Raw genomic sequence first — 26124 nt, 5'->3', positions numbered from 1 at the left:
TTTTTTAGACTTTCTATTTCTTTGTTGAAGTCCACCTTGAGTTCCACTGTTGTTTTCTCAAGTCCAGTGAGCATCTTTATGACCATCGCTTTAAACTTTTTATTAGGTAGATTGGTTAACTCTGTTTCATTTTGGTTTCTTTTCTGTTTTTTTTTTTTCTTGTTTTGCCACTTGGAGCATATTCTTTTGTATCCTCATTTTTGTATGACTTTCTGTGTTTGCTTCTATGAATTAGTTGAAAGGGCTCATTCTCCCAGTCTTGAAGGATTGGTCTTCTGTAGGAGAGTTCCCTGTGTAGACTGCATGTGCCTCATGGTTTTGGCAAGCTGGAGGCCGAGTGAGTGTGGGATGTGCTTTTTCCTGGTGCTGGGGCTCCCAGGGTGTCCTAGGGGTGTGGTCATGGGGGCTCCTTGGAGGCACTCCTAGGTGGATACCTGTGGGTTCTGTGCTAGTAGCTGGTGGGGGTGTACTCCATCTAATTTCCAGATTGGCACCAGATGAGTCTTCTGTGCCTCCTCACCCACAGGCCTGTGTATGCTCTGGGATACTCCTGGGATTTCCTATATTGACCCCCGTGGGGTCCCACTGGCAGCTGGTATCAGGCTCTGTGCATGTTTCCGTATAGTCCCTCTGTGCTGCTCTGGGAAATTCTAGCATAGGTGCCTGCCAGTCTCACTGGAGGAGTTCCCCTGTACACACATTCCCCAGCAATGGATACATGTTTGGTGGCACCAGTCTGCTGTTTTGTGCACCCTCCCTGTGGGCCAGGCAACTTTCCAATTCTGCTGATGGGGGCTGGGATGGTGGGTGGAAGCAGCAGCAAGGCAGGTTTGCTAGATCTCTTGAAGGTGCTCCTGGGTATGGGTGGGGGTCAGGGGGCTGCCTAGATCAAGTCTGAGATTGGTTAGTGTGCCCAGATCCTGCTCTTGGCTGACTAAGATGTGGGAAGGAGTCCAAACAATCACTCTGGCTGGCTCCTCTGATATTGGAGTGCCTCCAGTGGTCTCCTTGCCAAGCAGTGGATGTCTAGTTATGAAATTTAGGTTCTTTCATTTATGGTCTAGTTGCACCATAAACTGCAAGGCTTTTTACATGCATCTTAAGGCAGAGGTCTGTTCCTGACTTTTTCAGTGGTATCCCTCTCCCTTCGGCCAGTTACTGTGCTGGGGATGGATGGGGTTCTCACAGGTACCATATCTTTTGTCTCTCCTGCCTTTTTTTTTTTAATGGGATCTTTCTGTCCCTCATTGTACAGAAGGTATTCAATTCTGTCTCCTTTCTTCAGGGTGAAATGCTCTGTGTGTAGGTGCAGCTTTGGCCTGTATGTTGGGAAAGGCAGATTCAGGTCCTCTCTACTCCACCAACTCCCCAGAATCCCCCTGAGGGTTGGTTTTTTGAGCTTTCTCTCCTTGGCTTTCAGATGGCTGCCCTTTAGATGCCTTTTCACATGGGTGTCTCCCTGAGCATGTACACCCTTCATTTCTCTTCCTCTTCTTATAACACCAGTCATATCAGATTAGGACCCCATTGTAATGGCTTCATTTTATATAATCACCTCTTTCAAGATTGTATTTGCCTAGGAGTTCCTGAAATACATGAATCCTGCCTTTTCCATCTTGGATTGCCAGGTTCTAGCATGGGACCTAGCACAGAGTAAGTGCCCAATATTCAAATGAACTGCAATGAAATGAACTGAAATGCATCTCTTTATGTTGGGAGCCTAAGAAGAACTGGATCAAAACGTTTGGAGAAATGTGAGAATAGCCTCATGATGGCACCTGGGCACATCAGAACTTTTGCTGCTTTGAAATAGAGATGATTTTCCATGTGGTCACCCACCTGATCCTGTCAAGTAGGTCTTGAATATTTGACTTTTTTCATACTACACAATGAGTTTTCATTGCAATTGAAGGGATTCATATTGGAAACAAATGTTGACTGCCCTGTGATTGTTTCTCATGTCCGAACAGCTAGGGGCAGAAATATTGCAGATATTTGATAAAGCCAACAGGTTTGCTCTACATGGTTCAATGAATTTCTATTTTCATTCTGCATAGACAAATGTTACCATTGTTTATTTATGACCTTTGGATAGGTTATTATATTTTCAATTACTTACATTCAATGAACATTCTCATTTATTATTATTATTATTATTTCTTTGCCCTTATTATTTAATGATATTACAAACTCTTGGGTGTAATAGATTCTTAGCAGCAGCAGATTTGTCCTGCTTTGACTAACAACATGTTGCTCAGTTTCATCCATCATTGGTGGCTCAGTTGGTGGAGCTGGCATCTGGCCTCCCTGTTTTTTGATACGTATACGTCTTCTTAATGTCACAGGTGTCCTCATATGGTGGGAACTTTCATTTTCTCTGTTTGGTTTTGCTTCTGTTCTGGTGTGTCTGCTTTTTCATGTTGCTATTAATTTTGAAAGGTCACTTATTAAAAATACATCTACCTTCATAAAACAGACATTTCAATGAATGTATTGTCACATTCACTACTATTTTAATTTGGACTTAACTAGGTGAATATGGAGAATAAAGGTTGTACTTATTGGGCAAAATACAGTATTACTGTCCTTGGCCTTTGAATCACATATCCAAGGATAAAGAAGTAACCCTTTAGGACTGAGAATGAGGCATAAATCATTCACACACTACATTATTGCTTTAAGCCATAGGAAATTATGTTAGTGATCAAGAGAAAGACTGTCAGTCATGGGAAAACCTCACCTGTTATTTATGCAGTAGTTATAGGACAGTTTCAGTATTATATCCTGTGTGTCTTGTGGTTCATGGATCAGACTGCTTACTCCATTTAACTACAAGGGACATCTGTGAATCTACTGTCCTTCCCTAAACTAAAGGTCCATAGGCAAAGAGACTATTTGTTGATGGGAAGACCCTTACACAAATTTGCAGATGAAAGTTATTTTAAGGTAGAGAAAGCTTGATGTTGGGAGTATCCAATAATGGCATCAATTTCCATAAGCACATTATGAGATTAAAATATGAGGCAAATCTCATATGGGATCTAAGAATAAAATAATTATGAAAAATAAAAATAGTGGCAAACTGGCAAATGTACAACAGTGAAATCATTTTGTCAAAGCAATAGGGAATCCTCAACAGAAATATTAGAGAAGTATGTAAATAATTTTACTTTAGGGACTAAACAATGATGACCAATGTTTTATCCACCCAAACTAAATAGAATTAAAATAATAATTTAAAAATGTTATGGAACTTGAATGCCAGGCTTCTGGAAAATACTTTGAACAATACCTTGTTAATTGTCTTGCACAGATTTGTACATTTCTGACTTTTTATACATTTACCTTCTCTGAGTATACAAAATATGTGTACTGAATGTGTGTATTTCTCTTAGTGAGAACTGATAACCTGGTAGTTTCCATAAGCTTTCATACTGTCAAAGTGGTGTAAGTTGGAGCTGTTGCATTTAGCTGCTGGCAGAATGAGGGGAAGGTATGTGGTTGGTTGGGGGAGGGTGTCATCAAGAGAAAAATAGACACTTTCTATAATCTCCTCTCTTTTGTTGTGTAAGTGAATATTGATATTTAACCCTTGTATTCTTAAGACCCTGGCTGTTGCTTACAAGGCTCCAGGGAGGAGTCTTCTGGGTTGCCCAGTTCCTTGCTATGATAGTTAAATGACAGCAAGGACCATGGAGACACCAACAGCACGGCAGCCAGGTGAGTCTTTGAAGAAAATGGGCCACCTCCCTACCCCCCAAGTGGTGAATAGGTTCCTCCACTCTGTCCCATAAGATGATGATTTGGGGACATTTTCAAAGGGGATAGGCCACCAAGATCAGGCCTCCTACTGAATTACCTCACTCCTGAGAAATTTCAGCAAGTTAGTAAGCAACTTTATTTTATTTTTTGACAAGGAAATTTCAATGTTCCATTCCTGGGCTGTTTTACACATGTTACTCGGCAATATAAATTTTAGCTTAGACTTATGAGTGCCACTACTGCATTTATGACAGACTGAACTGAGCAACAGTTTGAGCCAACCAAATAGCACAAATAGAGCCAACCAAATTTGGCTTCAAGGCCTACAAAACATATCAGTGACATTAGTTTTCCAGTATCCCCATTAATTTAACATCTGAAGATTTGTATATCATCTTGTAATGTCCTTTAGATTGACACTGGGATTGGAAAGGTGACCCAGGTGGTCATATTGCATAGAACATTTATGTTCTTTGATGACCAGCTCACCTCTGGGCTCCTGAGAGCAGTTTCCAGTGGAATGGAGAGCAGAGAGAATCATAATTATGTCTCAGGCCTGGTTCATCACCCAGTCGGGACCTGTATTTCCACATGTGCCCTTATAAACCTTTTTGCTAAATCAGGGCTCAAATGTAAAACCTAGTTCCCTAGGGAACTTTTAAATATAAACCAAAAACCAAAGTCTGGTTTAGGCTGATTTTTTTTTGAACTTTGTGAAATATATTTACTCATGATAGTTACAGATTTAATAAAAAACAAAATGAAACCAAAACCCCGCAACTGTATAGAAAGTGGAAACATCCCTCAAATACCTTATGACATATAGATTAATATGCTTTAGAAGCTGACAGAATATTCAGAGGAAGCATAATATTTCTGGGCAATGCTGCCATCATTATTTTTGCTTGGTTTTGCTTTCTAACTGAATAATGTTTTTATTTTCTTACAGTATATACCCTAAGGTGATAAAGTAATGGAAATGGCAAACTGGTGTTTTCTGGTTATTCTTGTGTCCTTTGACCACCGTAAAGCCTGATTCTGACTCAACTGGCTTCAGGACAGGTTAAATCCTGTGTAGGTAGAATTCTGGGGTTAATCTCCTAAGGGCCACACCATGATGTCCTGAGTGCCCTTAAAGAAAGGGGTCCTGACCGGTCAGCACTCCAGGAGCCAAGTGCTCCTTTAACATCTGGATTGGCTGATGCTACATGTCAAAGTCCAGAAAGAGTGCTAAATGACTCATTGTAGCTTGGGGGCACAGAAAATACTTTCCCAGCTCTGGGCAAATTACCTTTGAAACCAAAATTAGTTAAAGGGAGAAATAAAGTGGGAGAAACCCATTTACAGCTTACAAGCAGTCATTCGCTTCTGCTCGCCTGTGTGTCTCACTACCAGGCTGCACAAAGGAACCCCACCCAGCCTCTCTGGTCCAGATATGCCCTGGCTCCCCTTTGTAATCACCTATTGATATGGAGCTGGACTACTCTCCACCCCTTGGAAACACCTATTGATATGGAGGTGCACTAAGACCTGGCGAGAGATTCTGGAAATACTGCAATTTTGCCCACACTCATAAACAAAGAGAGGAAACTATTACAGTGATGGTCACTGACCATGATCTTGGCAATACAAGTCCTATAGCTATTCTTTTAACTACAGATTTTTTTTATATTGAACATTTGTTTGCCAATTTGAACCTCTGAATTTGAATGGCAGAATAAGTTACTGGAAGCTGTTAGCAAAACTGTACTGTCTGGAAATGATTCTTGGAATTCCTAGCATCCTACGAAGAAATAATAGAAAACCCAGGGACCACTAAATGCCATGTGAACTTCTGGGAAAAAGTTACTTGCATTTTCTGGAGGGAAGGTGACTCTCAGTATTTATGTAATCATTTCAATTATGATTCTGCTTATTAGCTGTAAACCCCCAAAGTCATGAGGTTAATAGGAACCTTTCCAAAGATACATATGTTAAAGTTAGGGAATAAGGCCATACATTTGCACAATTAAAGGTTTATTGGGAGGGGTACTGGTCTCAAGTTAGAGTCTTTGTAGGGAACACTGGCTTCTGGCATGTACTTTCTTGGCATCTGTACTCTTTCTGTCTGCATGAGATACTGTTTGTTTCTCAAACCAGCAGAAGCTATTTGATGGGTGTGAGTGAATATTAAGTTTTTTTCGGTTCCTCAATTATAAGTGAAATTCGAAATGTTTTTGGTATATTTTCAGGACATTCAGGTTTCTTCTTGAACAAATTGCCTATTTTCTTTATTTTATCTTTTTTGATTTCTTTATTGACTTACAGATCTTTTTATATATTCAAGATATCATGCTTCAAAACATCAATGAACCTAATGATTTCACTTATTTACGGAGTATAAAAGCAAAGCAAAGCAGAAGGAACTAAATAGCAGTTGACTCTTAAGACAGCAAGAAGGGATTAGTGGTCATCAAAGGGGAGGGGTTGAAGAGGGTGGGGTGGGGAGGGAGAAGGGATTTAAGGGACACAATAACTCACAATCACTATATAGGTAGGTCACGGGGATGGCAGTACAGCAGGAGAGTACAGTTAATGATTCTGTAGCATCTTACTACGTTGATGGACAGTTACCTACACTGGAGGTGGTGAGTACTTGATAATATGGGTAAACGTTGAACTACTGTGTTGTATTTGAAACCAACATAAGATTGTATATCAGTGATACTTTAGTAAAAAAAATAAATGAAATGAATTATAAATATTTTTAACTTCCTTTGGTCTTGTTTTTTAAGTTTTTATTATGGTTTCCTTTCATTCAGAAGTAATTTTAATTCAGGCAGAATCATCCATCTTTTTATTTATGGTTTATGCTATCTATGACTTTAAGAAACCCCTTCCTAACATATTTCATAAATTACCCTAACATTCTTTCTAGAGTTTTGCATTTCATATTTAAGTTTTTAATTGGCCTGGAATTAATTTTTGATGTAGGGTATGAGGTAGGGTTGTAATATTTTTTTCTGAAAGGATAGCCACCTTGCCAAGCCCATAGGGAATTCTTGTTCTATTGTATTTTATGTATTTATCATATGGCAGGCAAATTTACACAGAACTGAGTGAGCAAAAACTATGGCAATCCTCTCAAGGGTAAACTGTGTGCACATATCCCTATAGTCATAGGTATTCCAGAAGTAGCTAAAGGGTGGTGAGTATGGATCTAATTGAGTTTAAATTCCAACTCTGTCACTTATAAACAAAGCAGGGTAAAAAGAATGTTAGCAAAATGAATCAATTTGTAAAGTTGGGATTGAAATGAATATAACTGGACAGAAGTTTGGGATAGAAATATGAGCTGCCCACATCAATTTCAAATGGTTGGAAGAGCTGGAATATAAGGCTGTCCTCTGGACTGTGGAAAAATTAGAATGAAATGTGGACCCTTGTTAACAGCAACCCTGTGAGCCTGGACTAAATAAATTGAACAAAACAGTATCAGTGAGGGGTAAGGTATGCAAAAACCACTTAATCTTGGGAAAAGAACTGTCTGCAGAGAGTGCCAGGACTTGGTTCACTCAACCCTCCCAAATTTTCCCTTGCCTTCCCCTTTGAAAGGGCTGAAATGCTAACCCCTCACTTTTTTAAAACACTCTCCACCTAGGGTGGCCATGTGGCTCAGATCTGACCAGTAATGCAAGTGTGTAACATTCCTTCCCGTGCAAAAAGACAAGGCCACTGGGATAAGGCCTGTAGCCCTCTCACCTTCTTGCTTCCTGGGAACTGGACGTGGGATCTCCAAGTGCAGCAGTCATCTTGTGATCTAAGGACAGAGACTTGAGGCATTGTGAGCTACTTTTGCCAGCCTGGTTTTGCCAGCCTGGTGTTTCCACCCTTAGACTTCTTGTTGCCAGAGACAAAATAAACCCTTATCTGTATAAATCCTAGTAGTGAAGGCTTTTATTTTTAAAATTCATTTATAGCCAAACACATACCTACCAGTTACAGCTGTGATATTTCATTCATTCATTCATTCATTTAATATTGGTTATCGCTAAAAACATTTATAGTAATGGGTGTGTATTAGTGAAATGAGGGAGGACTGCACAGAGGACGGGAAGGAGAAGATGGCACATGTTCTTTGTGAACCTGGAATTTAATTTCTAATAGGAGAAATAAGACAGGACCATGGATTAAGAGGCAGTGTATGATAAGTGTCTTATATATCAACATTTGGCCTCAAATTTTTGGATAATATTCCACAAGCATTTAGGATTCATTGTGGCAGGTCGGGCACCACATGGACATCTTTAGGCATCAAGCACTTGGTCCTAAGAGTATATGACATGTGCTCCTAAAGTTACATCTGGATTCTTTTGTAGCATGAGATATCTAATGGTGTATATTCTACTACAGAACAATCCACAGAAAGTTCCTCTTGGAACTATTAGACACTTGATTCAAGAGATACAAGTATTCCAATCTACCTGTTATAGTCTCAGGATGGTCTGTGTTCTATTGGTGTGGCTTTGAAAGAAACAAGCAGTCTGCTCCCACTTTGTGTCACCACTCTGTGCAGGCAATAAGCAAGAGATAGGACAGCAGAGGAAAACACACTAATAGCCCAGGGTTGGAGTTAGGATGTAAACCTCCTAGATTGTGTTTTTCATCCTGGTATCCCTCATCATGACTAATTTCTTGTTTGCACATTTCAGGGGCTCAAAAAAACGTTTGCTCTTTTCAGTTGTATGCAGTTTTGTTTCTTGGGAAACTTTTAACCTAGGGATTACAAAGAGAGAGTCTTACATTACTGGCCAGTCCTAGACTTCATTTAACAGTGAACACTATTCAGTTTCTAGTTCCATGGTCCAGGTGAATGAATCCTCAGGAGGCTACCTACCCTCTGTTCACAAAGCGTCCTTTGGTTCTGGTCAAGGGCTGCGGACATGGTGGCAAAGGGGGTTGGAGGCATGGCCGTGGAAGGGCCCGGCTCTTGGCTGTCCTTGGCATAAAGAGCCTCCGGGAGGATGAGTTTGGAGGCGTTCAAGATTGTCAGTTCCTCGGGTTTCATGAGCGTTCCTGTGGAGCTATTATCAACGGTTTTGCAGTGAGTCTAGCCTTGGCCTTGAATGTGTGGTTCGTGACTCAGGCCGCCCCATGGTCTACCCCTGGCACTTTCAATCTGAGCAGCCTTGGGCTGATGCTGTAAAAAAGCAATTGAAAGTGTCAGGGTGCAAGATTGGGGTTAAAGGAAGCTTGCCAGCCTACTGCTGTGGTAATGAAATACCTTCTCTTGGGAAGCCCTCCAACTAAGTCTTCCACGCTGTACTCAGCTAAACTTCTTAGCTATGGGAATAGGACGCCTTGGGTCTTGAGGCATTAGGCTTATGGGAACACACTGTGGGATAATATGATTTTAGCATATTTGTCTTTTCCCACCTTTTTGAACATTCTCCTTCTTGATTAAAAAATGCCACACTTGCAAGATCAGAAGTTCTTGATAAAATTTTTTATTCCATGTAAAGTTTCTGATTTTTGTTTGTTTCAACGATTGTTTAGTTCAACTCTGATTACCTTGGTTCAGCTTTCCTTGGTATTAACAGAAGGGCTTTAAAAAAGTTGGTGAATCCCAGTGTTGGTTAATATTAGAATTGGCTCATGCTGAAGTTCATATTGATCTCAGAGCACAAGTTTATCTTTTGAGATTGATTTGACTTTGGAGAGGACCGATACTGGAACTTTCCATGGAGAATACTGCTTGGTTAGTTTTCTCCTCCAGGATGTTAGAAAGAAAGCCGGGAGGCTCACTCCTCATCCACAGTGGCAGTCCCTCTGTAGTATCAGAAGAAACAGTCCCAAGATCAGCTGATCCAGCACCGAGCCCTAGACGGTGCTTCTATTTTCCCTAATGTACCCATAGTCCCAAGAGGGCCAAGCAATTTAGTCAAATCATTAGGAAATGGTGCTGATGGTGGTGTGGAGATGTGGTGGATGAGGGCAGGGGAATGAGAGCAGGTCCTGGGATTCCTGATTTCCGATTCTTGTCCACAAATCTATATTGCAGAGCTGGCCAGTGTGAGCTTGTTGGGTGCTCCTGATGCTAATCTACAGGGATCTGAGACGAAGGACCAGTTTGGATGGTGGTGGAGGCACACCTGGTCCTGCTACTCTCCTGTTTGGGAATTGCTCACTACCCCTTGCCTTTCAACCTCTCTTCTTTAAAATACCAGAGACAAATGTCCCTAGTTTTCCTCCACGACCTGAATCATTTCTCTGCCCTTGCTTCTTAATTGACCTTATTCCTCAGGAATCTTTCTTTGCCATATTTCCTTCCCTGCCAGGGCTTCCCTGTGGTTTAAAAGCATATTCAAGTCTCTCCTGTATTGAGAAAAGAAATCTCTATCCTGCATCCTGCACTATCCCTTTATTGTTTCACAGCTTAGCTTCTTGCAGGAGTTGTCCACACTTACATTTTTTGCATTTTAAGACATTGATATATATTTGACATATAACATATATGTTTAAAGTGTACAACATGTTGGTTTGATACATTTCTATATTGCAACACGATTGCCATTGTAGCTTAGCTTCTACACTTATTTTTTCCACTTTTTCACTACTAATTCATGTTGAGCCCATAGCAATCTTTGCCTTGACCATTTCATTTAGCTATTTTGTCAAAAGTCACCATAATCTCCTAATTATCAAGTTGAGTAGATTCTGTTTTGGTGCATCCTATTTGACTTCTTTATGGCATTTAACAGTTTATCACTCATTTTTTGGGGGGAAGATAAGTGGTATAACTTTTAAGGTAACATTCAGCTTCTTATTCTACATTAACCTTTATTCATTAGCATCAATATTAATTGAACTTAAATACTAAACATTAATCTTTAAAAAATAATTAATAGACCATTTTTTAGAGAAGTTTTGGATTCACAGAAAAATGGAGTGGAAAGTACAGAGAATTCTCATATAGGTCTTCTTCCCCTCTCACATATTTTACATCTTGCATTAGTATGGTACATTGGTTGCAATTGACTAGCCAATATTGGCACATCATTTTCAACTAAAGTCCATAGTTTAGATTTAGGGTTTATTCTTTCTGTTGTAGTTATATGGATTTTGATAAATGCATAACGTCATGTATCTACCATTACAGTATCATACATAACAGTTTCACTGACCTAAAAATCTCCTGTGTTCCGACTATGAATCCCTCCATCCTTCCCTGTGAGATTCTGGCAAACACTAATCTTTTTACTACCTCCGTAGTTTTGCATATAGTTAGAATCATACAGTTTGTAGCCTTTTCAGATTGGTTTCTTTCACTTAGCAATATGCATTTAAGTTTCCTCCATGTCTTTTTGTGGCTTGCTATTTCATTTATTTTTTATCACTGAGTGATAGTTCATGGCATGGACATACCACCGTTGGTTTTCCATTTACCTATTGAAGGATATTGTGGTTGCTTCCAAGTTGTAGCATTTATGAATAAAACATCTGTGTGCAGGTTTCTGTGTAGACATACATTTTCAACTCATTTGGGTAATTATCCTTCCTTGACTGTCATGGCACACCCTTCTCGTTTGGTTCTTCTACTCTTTGATTATCTGGTCATGTTTTCCTTTGCTGATGCCTATTCTTATGATTCTGATGCCAGACTCTTAAATGCTGTTGTTTCCCAGGATTCTGTGTTTAGCTTTTTTGTATTTTCAGTATTTCACACATTCTTCCTGGATGGTCTCATTCACTCTCGGGACTTCAGTGATCACCGCTTTGATGTGTCTTTAGCCAGTATTTCCATTGTAGAGCTTTCCCTTGAACCACAGACCCATGTATGTGCCTCACCTCTTGGATGTCTCCTTTACAGGCTTGGGGATGATACCCCAAAGAGCAAGGACATCCAGTTTTGGGGAGCATTTCTCAGATGGAAGTAAAAGTGTTTCTGGCTTACATATATGAATGGTGAGAGTTTTCTACTATATTTCCTATAATATGGGATTTCTTAACCTTTGACATTTGGATCAGATACTTTTTTTGTTGTAAGGGACTGTCTATATACTAGGCTGTTTAGCAGCATATCTGGTCTCTACCCACTAGATGCTATGTGAGTAAAATTGTAACATTCCCAGAGTATCTTGCCTGGCTTTAGTGCACTTGCATATCCTCAGGGGTGGAGAGTTCATCTCCATGTCAATGGGTAATTACCTGGGCAAGGAGGACATGTCTGAACCTGAGAATTTAAAGGGAGGGGCTGGCTTGCTTGCTTCTTCCCGAGCAGGGGAGAGAGATGGCCCTGGACCGCAGTTTGTAAGCAATAAACAGGTTTTAAACTTTATTTCTCCCTTTGACTGATTTCGGTTTTTAGAGGTATTTTGCCCTGGGATTTCCACTCCCCAGACTTACCCGCCAGTAGTACCTCCCCCTTTCTCCCAGGTTGTGACAACCAAAAATGTCTCCAGACATTGCCAAATGTCCCCTGGTGGTGGGAGTATGGGAAATAATAAAATGCTTTCTCAGTATAAATTATCAACAACCAGAGGAGATAAAGGAGACCTAGGCCAGTGGCTCTGAAGCTTTGTGGTTCCTAGAGTCATCTGATGGGATAAAGGCTACTATAGTCCCATTAATTCCATCTTTTCTTATATAAACATGGGGATAATAACCTTTCTCCCCACTAATCTGGAAGTAGTGGAAAGAAAAGTTTTACATGTCTGAGAGACTGTTGTGGATAAATTATTAAAATATTGCCCAAATTAAGTAGAAACATGAGCGTGTTATGAACTTGAATGTACAGGAGACCAGCTGAAACTTCTGCAGAACACTGGAATCCTCAGGCCACAGCTCAGTGTCACTGACTAGTCACCCTGTATTACTCAAGAATAATGGTGGGTTGAATCCTCAAGATATATGTATTGTACACAGAAAAGAGATGTCACATCTGTATTAATGTCCTTTGGAAGATGCATTAGAAAGGAAAAGAGATTCTTCATCAAGTAGACAATTATTATTACCTAGTAATACTCTTTTGTATCACCATTCCAGTTCAATGAAGGCATTCAGGAGTTATTTGTTGAATAAAATGGGAACTCCATTCTATCATATGAATGTACAACTATAGAAAAGTTTCCCAGGCCAAGAAATTAGCCTCTGTTTCAAGTAATACTTGTTAGGGTATATGAAAAGTTAATTTGATGGTACCAAAGGATAGTCTATCCTTACCATTTTACATCTGACAGAAAAAGGATGGTATGTGAGCCTTTGTATCTCACAAAGGACATGTGAGGAGACACGTGGAATTCTAGTAGCACATTCTTGATGGGGCTGATAAAGACAACTCCTTGATGATGTTTGACCCACTTTGAGACAAATGGAAAGACTGAAGATAAATGTGAGTGAAAGGAAGTGATTCTAAAATAATAATTATAAAATGAATGCATGAATTATCAGTCTTTGAGTTACTGATCATTGATTTCCTAGTGAGATCTTTATTAAGGGATGAACTTGTTGCTGAATGTTATAGCATTGGGAAAATTTATAGCTACTGATGAGAGCATGTGAATATTTGCTTTGTGTGAATGTGTGTGTGTTACATGGAGATATTGTCACTTTCTTTAGCAAGGCGACTGTTTCTTGTTGTTGAGTCAAGAATATAATGGAAACTTGAGAATTTCTCTTTTTCCAGAGAGACTTTTATTTTGTCCTTTCTGATTCTTATATTCATACTTTTGGACCACCCACAGGGTAATCCAAGAGAACCAGAGACAACTTTCATAGATTGGAAAGCCAGAATGAATTTGTGTACATTTCAATTGAAGAGATCCTTTACAGGGGAATTAACACTGTGAGGTTGGAAGGAGTTATTTCATTCACAAAGCATTGGCAAGATCTATTATGTGTGAGATTGATCACATGTAAATACTTGGTAGAAGTCAAGCAAATTTATTCCCTCAAAATGGATGGACCTGGTGGTGGGAACCAGCTCAGTGAGAAGAGGCTGTGTTTCTTTTCTCAGCATCAGCAACAGAGCTGCTTATTCTCTGAGTCTGGAAGGGATCCAGTGGGATTTAGTTTTATGAGGTTTAATGTAAAGGTGTTATATTTCATGAGATGAAATCATAACACAGTGGGTTGCAAGAATTTTGAGAGATTATTTTTTCAGAGTGTTGGCAAGCATCATCCTCTTGAGAATTTTGTGTCTAAAAGAGAAATATGGATCTTCTTTCATAGGATTGAAATGATAACTAATCTTTAATCCTTTTTAGATGGCCAGGGTTTGACTGGTTAGGCTTATTTAGAATGCACATAGCAGGTCTGACCTCTCTAGTTAGCCTTTGTTGAATCCATGACTTCCAATGCATCCTAATACTTCAGGGTACATGGGAAGTGCATTTTTTGGGGGCCCCCCACTCCTATCCCATGATTAAGGATATATTTATTTATTTATAGGTTATATTTCACCTATAGGCTTCAAACAGTTTGATTTTCCATGAATTCTGACAATCCGAATGAACATTTGGCCAAGACAAGAGAATGCTATCAAGCTGGGTCTCCGGTTACTTTCCTCTCTTGCTCTTAATGTTTTCGGCTGAGAAAAGTTCTCTGTCTCTGTTTAGAGAAAGCTGAGCTATTCCCTTGACTTAGGTTTGACCTTTTTTACTTTGTTCTGGAACACATATGACTGTCCTTAGGCTAAACATCTCTACTTTTGTGACCATTTCATCTCCAATTTCCCTGCAATGCAACATCTTGGACCAGGTTTCTTGTGAATGGCAGGAGAGAAATGGGACACCGGGGGTGGGGGGTGGGGGTGGTGGAATCTTGTGCCTCTTGTGATTTTCTGATGTTGATGTGTGTGGAAGGTAGTTTTCATTCTCTGTAGCTGAGAGCCTCATTGAAACGTGGTTCAGGCCAGAATGTTTTGTAAGTGCAATTCATTCGGCATGGGAGTTTAGCAAAACTAATGTATGCCCCATTGTATGTAGGTATTTTCCCAGGGAGATTTTTTCCTCTCTCGTTTCAGAAATAATAGATGCAATCTTAAGATGTTAAAAACGTTCTGCAACGGCTGACATATCATCTGTAATGATAAAAAGATGTGCACATCAGCACAGATGTGTTTGTATCAAATCGTGTGCATGATGTATCTCATGTGGAGCCTCTAGTGAATTCTCATGGTACCACTGATGAAATTAGGGTTGTGGAGGAAGGAATGGGGGGAAGTTATGAGTTATTACCATTAAGGAACAAATGTTACATTCCTTATCTTTCTTAAATGCTTTCCTGAACATGCATGTCAGAGCAGGCTGTCATCCAGAGAGAGTCCAGCATTAGGATGCTGCAAGGAGTCAAGCAGAGGAGGTTAAACAGCTGGGGCATAATCAACGTGAGGAGCAATCTCGTTTGCAGCTTAGACTCTTCACCTATCACCTTGTTTCCCAGACCTGCCTGCTCACCTGGGGAGTGTGCTAACAATGGAGATGCCTGCAGATTGATCTAATCAGAGTCTCCAGTGGAGGGGCTGGGAAATGGAATGTCTAACAAGCAGACCAGCTGATTGCTATGATCAGGCAAGTCTGAGAATCACTTTCCTCATGTAATCAAGGACGGGCATTTAGAAAGGGGTGGGTTTTGTGAGTGGGTGTTCTGGAAGGTGGGGGAGTGGTGTGGATGATGAGTAACAGAGTGGAAGGGCTGATGCTGCCTCCATGCTGGCTGAGGTGTTGGAAGAGCACTATCTCCTGTTTCTCAGTGTTTTCTCTGTTAATGCCCCACCGTGTGTATTTTTCTCAAAGTTGGTTCAAGAAAGACCTTTGTTTTTCCTAAGAGACCAGTCTGTTGTTCCTTTATAAGGTGAGAATTTTTCCACTTACTGAACCCCCTCTTTGCCTCCATTTCCAGGAACGTGATTCTGGTTTTATGCTTCATCACTGTTGCTCCATCTTCTGTATGGTCGACCTGTTAGGTTTCATCTTTCTACCACCGTTTTTTAAGTCCCTGTTCTGATTAATTTTATGACGTTGGTTTTATAAGTACTTCCAATCTCATTTTTTCCTGAAAGATGGCAGAGTATGAGTACATTAAGTTGAACTCTTAATAGCTAATGGAGGGAAAATGAGACAATGATTTAAATGGTGACTAACTGAAATCACTTTCACTTCGACTCTGAATGCAGTTGTGGGCACACCACTCCAATGTGCATTTTGTCTTTGTTGAGGGTTAGACTAATCCAATGACTATTGGATTAGAGCCAAAGAGAGAGAGAACCAAAGAGGCCTAGGCTGATTATGAACATTTGGGAAGGTGCATATTCTGACGTTAACTGATATAATTTGCTTATGCAAATAATAGTTCTGTAAAGGTAGGGTGATATTTTTCTCTCTCATTCATGCTTCACAAGTATAGGCTTGATTATAGATGTGGGAGGTGGCACTTCTTTTGATTTCCAATTCAAACAAAAATGCATCAAGGTAGTGCATGAAAACAAGAAGCACAAAGAAGACAGAAGGAGTTACCGTGAAAAGTGAGCCCCCCACCTCATCCCTTCCAGCAGCAGTCCTGAGAGGCAGTCACCCTGGACTGTCTTCAGTTCTCTGTTCTGTAGGTGGCTGCTTTGATAATCCCGTTGTCTTTGAATTGGTCTTTTGCTCTGAGTTCTTTTGAAGTTTCATGATTCTCTGTCTAGGAAGATCCTTTTACATTTTCTGTGCTACATACCCCATGGGCCCTTGCAATGAGAAGACTCCCTTTCTTCAGGTCAAGGAATATTTATTATTTCTAATAATTTCCTACACTCCATTTTCTCTATTTTAGGAAATCCTATTGGGCCATTCCTCTCAGTGCCTTAGTTTTTTTTTTTATTTCTGCTGTTTACTGAGGATTTTGTTCTTCCCTGAAGGTCTCATTGTCTGACCAGTTGTTCAGTGAGCGGGGTAACTGGTACAGCTGTCCTCTGACAGACGTCCTCCAATTTCTTGTCTTCAGCTCCATTTCTCAGGCCTGTCCTCTGGTCACCGTCACGTCATCGTTATGTTCTGGGGAGCTCCGTCCCCACCTCCTTGAAGCCTTCTCTTGGCGTGTGTTTGGGGCTGCAGCTGTCCCTGCTCTACGGCTTCCATTAGATCGCTGCCCTTCATTTTCTCTTTCAAAATGTGTTCATAGATCCATTTCTATATGGATCCCTTTACTTTCACTAGGGCCTTGGTGTTTTAGTCAGACTAGGTTAGACTATGCCAGAGTAACACACATTGTTGAAGTCTCAGTGGCTCAATTTAATAAAGGTGTATTTCTGCCTCACACAGAGTCCAATCTGATGTTCCTGTTTGGGTATCTCTTCTGACTGGTTCTCCTGCAAGCTGTGAGTCCTTCACGTCCACCCAAGCAGGACAGGGAAAGAAGGAGAGAGGAGGTTTTACAGAGAGCCTTTGAGATGTGAGAAGCTGAGAAGTTAACGTCGGTCGTGCACCCAGGAAGCAGAGGATAACTGGGTGTGGGTGGTCCAGAACACTTTCTACCACATTTCATCAGCAGGAAAGGAGGATGTGTGTGTGCATGCTGCACGTGCATGTGCACAGTTTACTATCTTGAGCTAGAATTACTTCTTATACCCTAATTGATTTTTTTCCTCTTAGTGGGAATCAGAAGGATATCATCAAGAAGCAGGCAATGATAAACCTGGTAAGTAGACTTTTCCATACTTTTTTGGATTTCTAGATTTATTAGGCTACAAATATGTATAGCTTACAAATAATTTCCTTTAAGGTATGCTTTAAAAAATATATAAACGTAATATATTTTCAACATGTAAAATTCGAAAATATCAAATAAAAAGAAATAATCACCATTAGCTTCATCTCTTAGCAAGAGCAGTGCTACTATTTTGGCATATATATATATATATATATATATATATATATGTAATATATAATGTATATATAGTTATAATATATAGTGTATACATAATATATAGTTCATACATAAGGTGTAAATATATATATATATATATATATATATATATATATATATATATACACCTTACAAACTTTTTTCCCCATTTTTAAAAATTTTGTTATCATTAATCTACAATTACATAAAGAACATTATGTTTACTAGGCTCTCCCCTACCCCAAGTCCCCCCCACAAACCCCATTACAGTCACTGTCCATCAGCATGGTAAGGTGTTGTAGAATCACTACTTGTCTTCTCTGTGTTGCACAGCCCTCCCCTTTCCCCTACCCCCCACATTACACATGCTAATCATAATACCCCCTTTCTTCTTCCCCACCCTTATCTCTCCCTACCCTCCCATTCTCCCCAGTCTCTTTCCCTTTGGTAACTGTTAGTCTATTCTTGGGTTCTGTGATTCTGCTGCTGTTTTGTTCCCTCAGTTTTTCTTTTGTTCTTACACAGAAGAGTGAAATCATTTGGTATTTGTCTTTCTCTGCTTGGCTTATTTCACTGAGCATAATACCCTCTATCTCCATCCATGTTGTTGCAAATAGTAGGATTTGTTTTCTTCTTGAGGCTGAATAATATTCCATTGTGTATATGTACCACATCTTCTTTATCCATTCATCTATTGATGGACACTTAGGTTGCTTCCATTTCTTGGCTATTGTAAATATGCTGCAATAAACATAGGGGTGGATCTGTCTTTTTAAAACTGGAGTGCTGCATCCTTAGGGTAAATTCCTAGAAGTGGAATTCCTGGGTCAAATGGCAAGTCTATTTTGAGCATTTTGAGGAATCTCCATATTGCTTTCCATAATGGTTGAACTAATTTACATTCTCACCAGCAGTGTAGGAGGGTTCCCCTCTCTCCACAACCTCGCCAACATTTGTTGTTGTACATTACAAACTTTTTATTCTACTGTTCTATCAAGTGGACATATTTTACTAAAGCATTCCCTTATTATTGCATCTTAGATTGTTCTACCCTTTGTTTTATACGCATTGCTGCTATAAACTTTTTAAAATCCTTTTTTAAAATGCATTTAGAATTTTTCCTTTGAAATGAAATTACTGATCAAGGAGTATGAACTTTTTAAGGCTACTAGTCATGTTTTACCAAATTGTTTTCCAAAAGGATCTTTCAAATTTCTCTTCCACAATACTGGGTGTTATTGCTTTTTTCTTTCTAGTTTTGTACATGAAAAATGTTAATTTCATTGAAGTCTTAACTATGTGAGAGGAAGATTTCCCTCTTTTTGTAACCAACTACATTTCCTCTTTTAATATTCTTTGTTGAGGTAACTTTTACATTTTTTTCTATTGGAAATCAACTATTTTGAAAATGAAGCTCTTCCTGTGTTAAACCTAGTACTCCTTAAGCAATTAATATCATCATATGCTAGAGGCTTGTATAAAAACACAGTGACTTGGTTTCTTTACCAAGAATTGATGGGTACTTATATTCTCTTTTTTGCTGTTTTTATAGGTATGAGCTATGAATTCACTTTAGAGAATTTATAGTTTCTCTTTTCTTTTTTAAGAGGTTATGGACAAGAGCTATATCTTTAGAAAGTCTGTTCAATGATTTTACTTAAAGCTAGAAGAGTGAGTGTGGAGTATAGTTTATTGGGAGGAAAATAAACAAAGTCTTTCTATTGAGAACAGTGAGAGGTGAGTGGAAGTAGAGCAGTTGGCAGAGAATAAAAAGGGAATCTTGTCAATTATTCAAAAGTTAAATGAATAACCCTGGGGGTGGGGGGTGGGGAGCGGGGGCAGAGGCTGTGTTGGATCTTGAGATTGGGAAGACAGTGAGAAAGGAATGACAATGGGAGTTCATTGCAGAGAGAGCCTGGCAGATGTCTGCCACAGTGAGAGCTTCAGCTAAAGCCAAACAAGGGACTTAATGATAGTTAAAATCATTAAGGAAAAGTACAACCTTGTCAGTCTTTTACACTTCAGTCTTCACATGTTAAGGACCTGCCTGACCTGTTCCTGAGAAAGCACTTTGGTAGGAGAAGGGAACAAACTTAAAACCCTTGGGCTTTGGTGACCAGGAGATGACACTGAGGAGAAAGGCAGAGAAAGGGAGAGGTGGGAGACAGAAGACTGGTTTCCCCACTTGCTTAGGGTGTGGTGCACTCAGGATGATGCATGGGGGGCACCAGGAAAGGGGAAAAAGCAAAGGGCATGTTATGTGGAGGCTGTTACCTGAGGAGGTGCCGGTGAACATGCCAGGACTCTGAGAACACTGGGGCCCTGGGGCAGATGGGATGCAGGTGTGTGTGCGAAAACCACAGCAGGCAGAGCGGGCTTCCCGAGCTGCTTCTTTGGCCACAGAATTTCAGCAACATCTGTGGCTGTGCTGTGTTTTGGAGGTGAAAGCTCCGGGGATGTATCAACAGTGTGATTCAGGATGGCCTCTGCTCCAAATTCTTTGTGTCAAAACTTGCCAACTCTGCAAAAAGATCCCAAACAAAAGATACAGTTGATTTACTGTATCTTGGTTCAGAGTAGAAGTTTATATAATATACTGGTCATTGGTACAGAAAGAGCCAAAAATATGATAGCAGGGATTAAATATCAAGCAGATGTATCTTGTGTGTCCGTTTCTGAATGTTGCAAAATAGTACACTATCTTTGGTTTGGAAGTACATGAATTTATTTGGAATTTAACTTGAGGGGTGAACTCTGTTCTGGAGGATTCCATTAAAAATTGATAACTCACTTTAATAATTAAACCCTATGCAGGGTAAATCTTATTTTTTTTTACTTTAATATGGGAAAGCATAGTAATTTTTCAACTAATTTCCTGATTTCCAGTTTCTTACGTGTCTTAGAGCAATCAGGACCATTACTGCCTAGAACAGGCTTGGCAAACAAAAGTGAATCACCAGATTTCAAATAAGTGAAAGAATCAATATTAAATTCTGCCTTGTGGGATTGCTTCCTTATTCTTTCGAAGCTCTGGTAAATCTTTATGATTTCTTTTTTATGCACTAAATTGTGGGTATACTCTGGAAAGTGTCTTATTGTGAAGCAGATGTAATACTGGCTAATTTATATTACAACGTGTTACATACCACTGCTTTTCAAGAGTTGCTACTCATATCAATAATTTGTATTCTATAACCTAAGTATATACATAAACAGATGCTATCCTATTGTTTTACTTTCAGCTGCTCCAAAGCTGAGAACAGAGGTAAGGACATCCTACTTTGCAAAGAGGGGCCTAGAGGCATTCCTGCTAGACTTAGTAAGAGGATAGCAGAGCTAGTCATGAACTATCAACCCTGTCATTCTGCTTCAGCCTGTCTTAGATAAGGGTAGACCTTTGAAAGATGGGCTCCAGAGAGCCATCAAGGTAAAGAATAAGAAGTTAAAGGTAAAGGATTATATCAGCCTAGGAGGTGGTGGCTGTGTATGTGTGCATGTGCCTATGCATATGTATACGTGTCTGAGGGGAGGAGGTGGATGGTAGCACTTCAAGAGAACTGCTCAGAGATTGCACATACTCTTAAAAGGAGTGTCTGTCATTTTACTTCCTACCTAGATGTTTGCTGGGCCACAGAAATTCATGGGCCTACTTCCCTGGAGCTGACGTCCAGGAGAGATTTCTTAGAAGCTGCCTGGTGAGGGGAAGGGATGGCGGCAGCAGGGCCTGAGCTCTCACTGGCAACAGTATGAATTTCCCTAGGGTCAGCTGCACATTGAACCCAGGCTTAAGTAATTGTTATGGGACCTTCCTAAGACGCTGAGCTTCAGGCATGAAGCTCAGAAGCCCCTTAGAGAGTTTAAATCTCATCCACAACTGATATTCAGATCTATCCTGACATGATTGACTATACTAACTTATCCCTACCCCATGGAAACCCAGTGCTGGGAAGACTGGGAGCAGGGTCCCTGGAAGGAAATCACAAGGAGTGAACAAGGACATTGGAAGGGTGGATTAGACCAAGCCAAAGACCTGATGTCAGGGGGCCCAGGGGACCAAGGACCTCTGTAGCCCTACCTCCCACACTGAAATGCTCTGTGAGAGAGTGTTGCACATGAGGAAGAAGCAAAATAATCATGTCCCTGCCCTGCAGCTGTGAGTGTCCTCCACTCTCCTGAACAGGGAGGACATTAAAACAGATGTGTTGTGTGTCAGCTGAACAGGGGTAGGAAGCCAGAAGCCCATATCTGTGGGATGGAGAAGGCAGTTGGAGCACAGGGCCAGGGTGGCTAAAGACCACGGCTCAGCTGGGGATGTACAGAAGATCACTTATCTGCCCTTCTACAGCTTCTCTCAAGTAGAAGAACAGGGAGCTTGGAAGTAACTATGGTCTAGTGTATGAGGGCCTTGTTCAGTCACCCTAGCCAAATGCTCAGCCATTTGTCCTGACGTATAGTATTCAAGTATTCTTCTAGGGCTTGCAAACTGGATAGGGCCTTGGGGATCCCTGGGTAACAGAACAAATTCAAGTGTGATTCACCCCCAAGGAGTATATTTTTCTAGAATGCCCCTGTGATACTCATTAGCTAGCGTTGTAGAATATTGATAAGAATGGACGTCTGGTGACTTTTAGTATGTAGTAGGCTTCTAAAAACTTTTGCCCAGACTATTGTATCAGACTAAAATCTCTCAAATACATGAATAAGTTAATAGGGAGCAAGTCTCTGGTTGAAAGAAGTCTTCCCCAGATGCTCTGAGGTGTTGCTGCCTTTCTGGAGGAAAGTGCACCAATGAAATACATTGTGGAAGACTTGAAATGGTACCGCAGCCAGTTTTATTGGAAAGAAGTAGCACTTGTGCATAGCAGAGACATGTCCTTTCCATCCAGTAGATTTCCTAGATGGCTCTGGGGTCAGTGTGCAGCCTTTGGTATACACACTCATATATTGTAACCCAAAGAGAAACACGCCATGATCTCTTCATCCAGCGGAATTTCAGTGGCAGAATGCTCCGTGACCCTCTAACCCCTGATCTCTTTTCTCTGTGTGTCCTCTTTCCTCTTGTTTTGTTTTGTTGAGGGATTTTCTTTTGTCTTCTAATTCTGCTTCATTTGGCCAGCTCTCTGCGGGTCTTTGGCACCTGGGTAGGTCTGAATATGGCCTTTGTGTTTGTTGAACTGCACTGCGAGCAGCCAGGCGGAGATGATCACTGAGCTTTTCGATGCTTCATAACTGCAAATTGCTCAGCCATTTGTCCTTTAATCCTCAGAAGCCTTTTGTGCTGGAGGCAGTGTCCCATTATCAGCCCCATTCATTTTCCAGTTGAGAAGGTGGACGATATGTGACTTGTTCAAGGACACAGGTTGAGTTGAGAATCTGCCTGCTTGGTTCCCAGGAAACTTGGCAGTGAATATAACAACTGTGAGGCTGAACTGGGAAAAGTGGGTGACACTGGGGCAGGCTGAGGTTTGCAGCCTTTTGAAGAAATCCTGACATTCTACATGGAAGGTGTGAAAAGACTTTCTGGTTTAAGATCTCAAGGGGGAGGAATTGTGCTGCCGGGAAGAACTTATAAACTCAGGTGACTTCTGCATGGTAGCATGCATAGGGAGATCATTTTGAGGCTGGTGTTGTCTGGATTCCTTGATTGTTTCAGGTGGTCTACTAGTCAGTGAGTCCATATAAGAAGAGTCTTCTTTTAGTAGCATGTGGATTGAACTTGCAAATGTTTCCTCCCCTCCTTTCTGCTATTTTAACCCCACCTTTAGGAGGTACCCTTGTTTTCTACTTCACTAAGAAAACCTAGATCCACATGCTTTTAGGCCGTCTCATTCCTCTACCTCTGTGGAGCTGTCCTTTCAGGAGTCCCCTCTTCCTTCCCCTCTGACTGTAAGAACACTATGATCTGGCCTTTCCTGGGGCAATACCTCACCCTCTCCCTTGACTGCAACTGACCGACCTTCTTCATGACCTCTCACTCTCTCTCCCCAGTACTACTTTCTGGCATTTGAAGTCTACCTCTGGGCCCTAGCCCTTTGCATGTGCACTGTGCTGCTTTACCGACTTCAGTGGATCCAAACACTCTTGCCAGCTGTCTGAGTATTTTCCTTTCCCCCCACTTGCAAACTCCTCACATCAGTGGGCTCATCATCTCCACTTTCGTGCCTTCCACATTCAGCTCTCTGCCTCCTCACTTTACCTCATGTGCTGTGGATGCTGATTCACTCTAGTATTTTTTCCATCACCAATGATCTATAATTGGCCATACTTAGGATATTTTCTGGCTTCATTTGTAATTTTTTTCTCCCTGGAACATTTGCATTACAGGTTATCCCATCATCTTGGAATCCACTTATCTCATTAGTCCCATGACACAGCCTGTCCTTGTCCCTTTCTGCATTTGCCTGCCCTCTGTCTCCTTCACGAGTCCTTTCAGGCTTCAGGGTGCTCCAAAGGTGCTCTCTGCCTTACGCCCCTCATAGAACTCACTTACCAGCTTCTCCAGTGATCTGCAGTTGTGACAGTATGACAAAATAATCATGTCACAAGAGCCCCTGTCCCTGCAGCTGTGAGTGTCCTCCACTCTCCTGAACAGGGAGGACATTAAAACAGATGTGTCATGTGTCAGCTGAACAGGGGTAGGAGTGCAGTTGTAAGGTGCAGAGCATGCCGATCCCCCAAGGCTGACAGGACAGAGAGGGCTGAAGCCTGGGGCCCGCTGTGGTCAAGGGCAGATCAGCACAGAGTGTGGTATCGGAACCACGGCACTGGAAGCCAGAAGCCCAGATCTGTGGGATGGAGAAGCAGTTGGAGCACAGGGCCAGGGTGGCCAAAGACTGCGGCTCAGCTGGGGATGTACAGAAGATCACTCATCTGCCCTTCTAGAACTTCTCTCAAGTGTAAGAACAGGGAGCTCTACTTCTACCTTGAAATTCTCTGTTGTTTTAGTTCATAATTTCAGATTTGTCACTAGATGTTTCCAAACCAATGGTATAAAGGCAACTGAAACAACATTTATGTAAAACGGAATTCATCACCTCCCCTCTACAACTTGCCGCTTCCTCCTGACTTTCCATTTTTGTTGCTTATATCACCGAGTGCTAAATCTTATGGCTGTCTTTGATCCCTTTCTCTCCTTGACTCCTGTCACCCAGTTAAGTCCCGTCACTTCCTCCAACACAGTGTGCTTGGAATCTGTCCTGTGCCCTCTTGTGCCAGGGCCCTGGTTCAGCACCCTTGACCTTTGCCCCCCTCATCCCCAGCACTTCCTGTAGCCTCACTTGCCTCTCAGTCTCCAAGCTCTCCTCTACAATCCATGCCTCACTTTCTGTAGATGAATTTTCCTAAATTTCCAATTGCAGAGTCACAGTCAGACCACTTCACTTCCTTAAATTGCTACACCAATGCTCCTTAATTGCTTCTGAAATCAGCTCCAGACTTAACTGCCTGGGTTCCCTTTGCCTGTGGGCCCTGACCCTCATTTCCAGCCTACTCTCCCTTCTAACTTTCCACAAAACTCTGCTCTATTCAAATTTAAAACCCCTGAAAAGTGTCCTGTTCTTTTAGCATTCACCTGCGTTTGTAGCATCTCCTTCTCAATGCTTAGGTTGCATCCTAGACCCATGAAATCATCATCTGTGGGGCTGTGACCCAGTTATTAGCATTTTTTAAAGCTCACCAAGTGATCTCTGTATGCAGCCTAGGATTTATGTTTACTGATAGGTGACATATTTGTAGACTATTTTAGTGGCACTGCATTATTTTCTCTGCCAAACTGTGAGTCCTTGAGGAATTCTTTGTTTCTGTGGCCTCCATGATGTCCAGCATGGTCTCTGACACTCAGTGGGCCTCCGGAAGAAAGAAAAAGTTTTAAATGGATTTAAGGATGGAAAACAAAGTAATATTTTAGGGAGGAATGCAAATTGGCTCCGTAGGTATCCCATGGTGGAAAATGGTGACTTGAGAGTTTCTTGTATATAAAATGACCCAGTCCAAGTGTTTTATATAACCCATTTGTATTCAAGCAGTTTACATGTCAATTAAGTATTTATTTTATTTGTCCAGTGAAGCTATATCTTGCCCATATTATAATAACAATTAATAAAATGCTGTATGCAATTCAGATACCTATAATGAGTGCTCATTCTACTTCATGGATTGTTACCATGATTAAATGAGCAAAGTTTCTGGAGGAAAAATCTTTAAAAAGCATAGTGAAATATTTTTAGTAAAGCAGCATTTTTGAAAGAACTGAAGCAGGGGGAGCTCACATTTGATTCACTGTCCTTTTTGTGACCACCATTGACAGTTACAAGTCAAATGAAAACTAGTAGGCATATCTGCTTCTTTTCCGCACACACTGTGTTTCTGGTCACAGCATGTGGATGTCACAGTGCATATTCTAGTCTGTGAGGATGAGAGTAAATTTACATATATTTGTGCTTGGATTGTTGCCATACTCAGGGTGAGGTGGTCCCTTACAGAAAAAAATAGAAAGCAGAG

At 40.9% G+C, this 26124-nt stretch overlaps 1 long non-coding RNA gene across 2 annotated transcripts in view; it reads left to right on the top strand.

Annotated features, from left to right (window-relative positions):
- The window catches only part of LOC108391295 (uncharacterized), a 207216-nt gene that overhangs the window by 24587 nt on the left and 156505 nt on the right, over positions 1–26124 (top strand). The window contains exon 1 of one of the 2 annotated variants that reach the window (XR_001851729.3): positions 16979–17418. The exons of the other annotated variant lie outside the window; for it this stretch is intronic. This is a non-coding gene — a long non-coding RNA (uncharacterized lncRNA). Of the gene's footprint in view, positions 1–16978; positions 17419–26124 lie in introns of those variants that run through there. 2 annotated transcript variants of the gene reach the window in all.

This window comes from Manis javanica, chromosome 3 (assembly GCF_040802235.1).
Source record: "Manis javanica isolate MJ-LG chromosome 3, MJ_LKY, whole genome shotgun sequence".
NCBI classification, from domain to species: Eukaryota; Metazoa; Chordata; class Mammalia; order Pholidota; family Manidae; genus Manis; species Manis javanica.
This window is presented reverse-complemented; position numbering and strand designations above follow the sequence as displayed.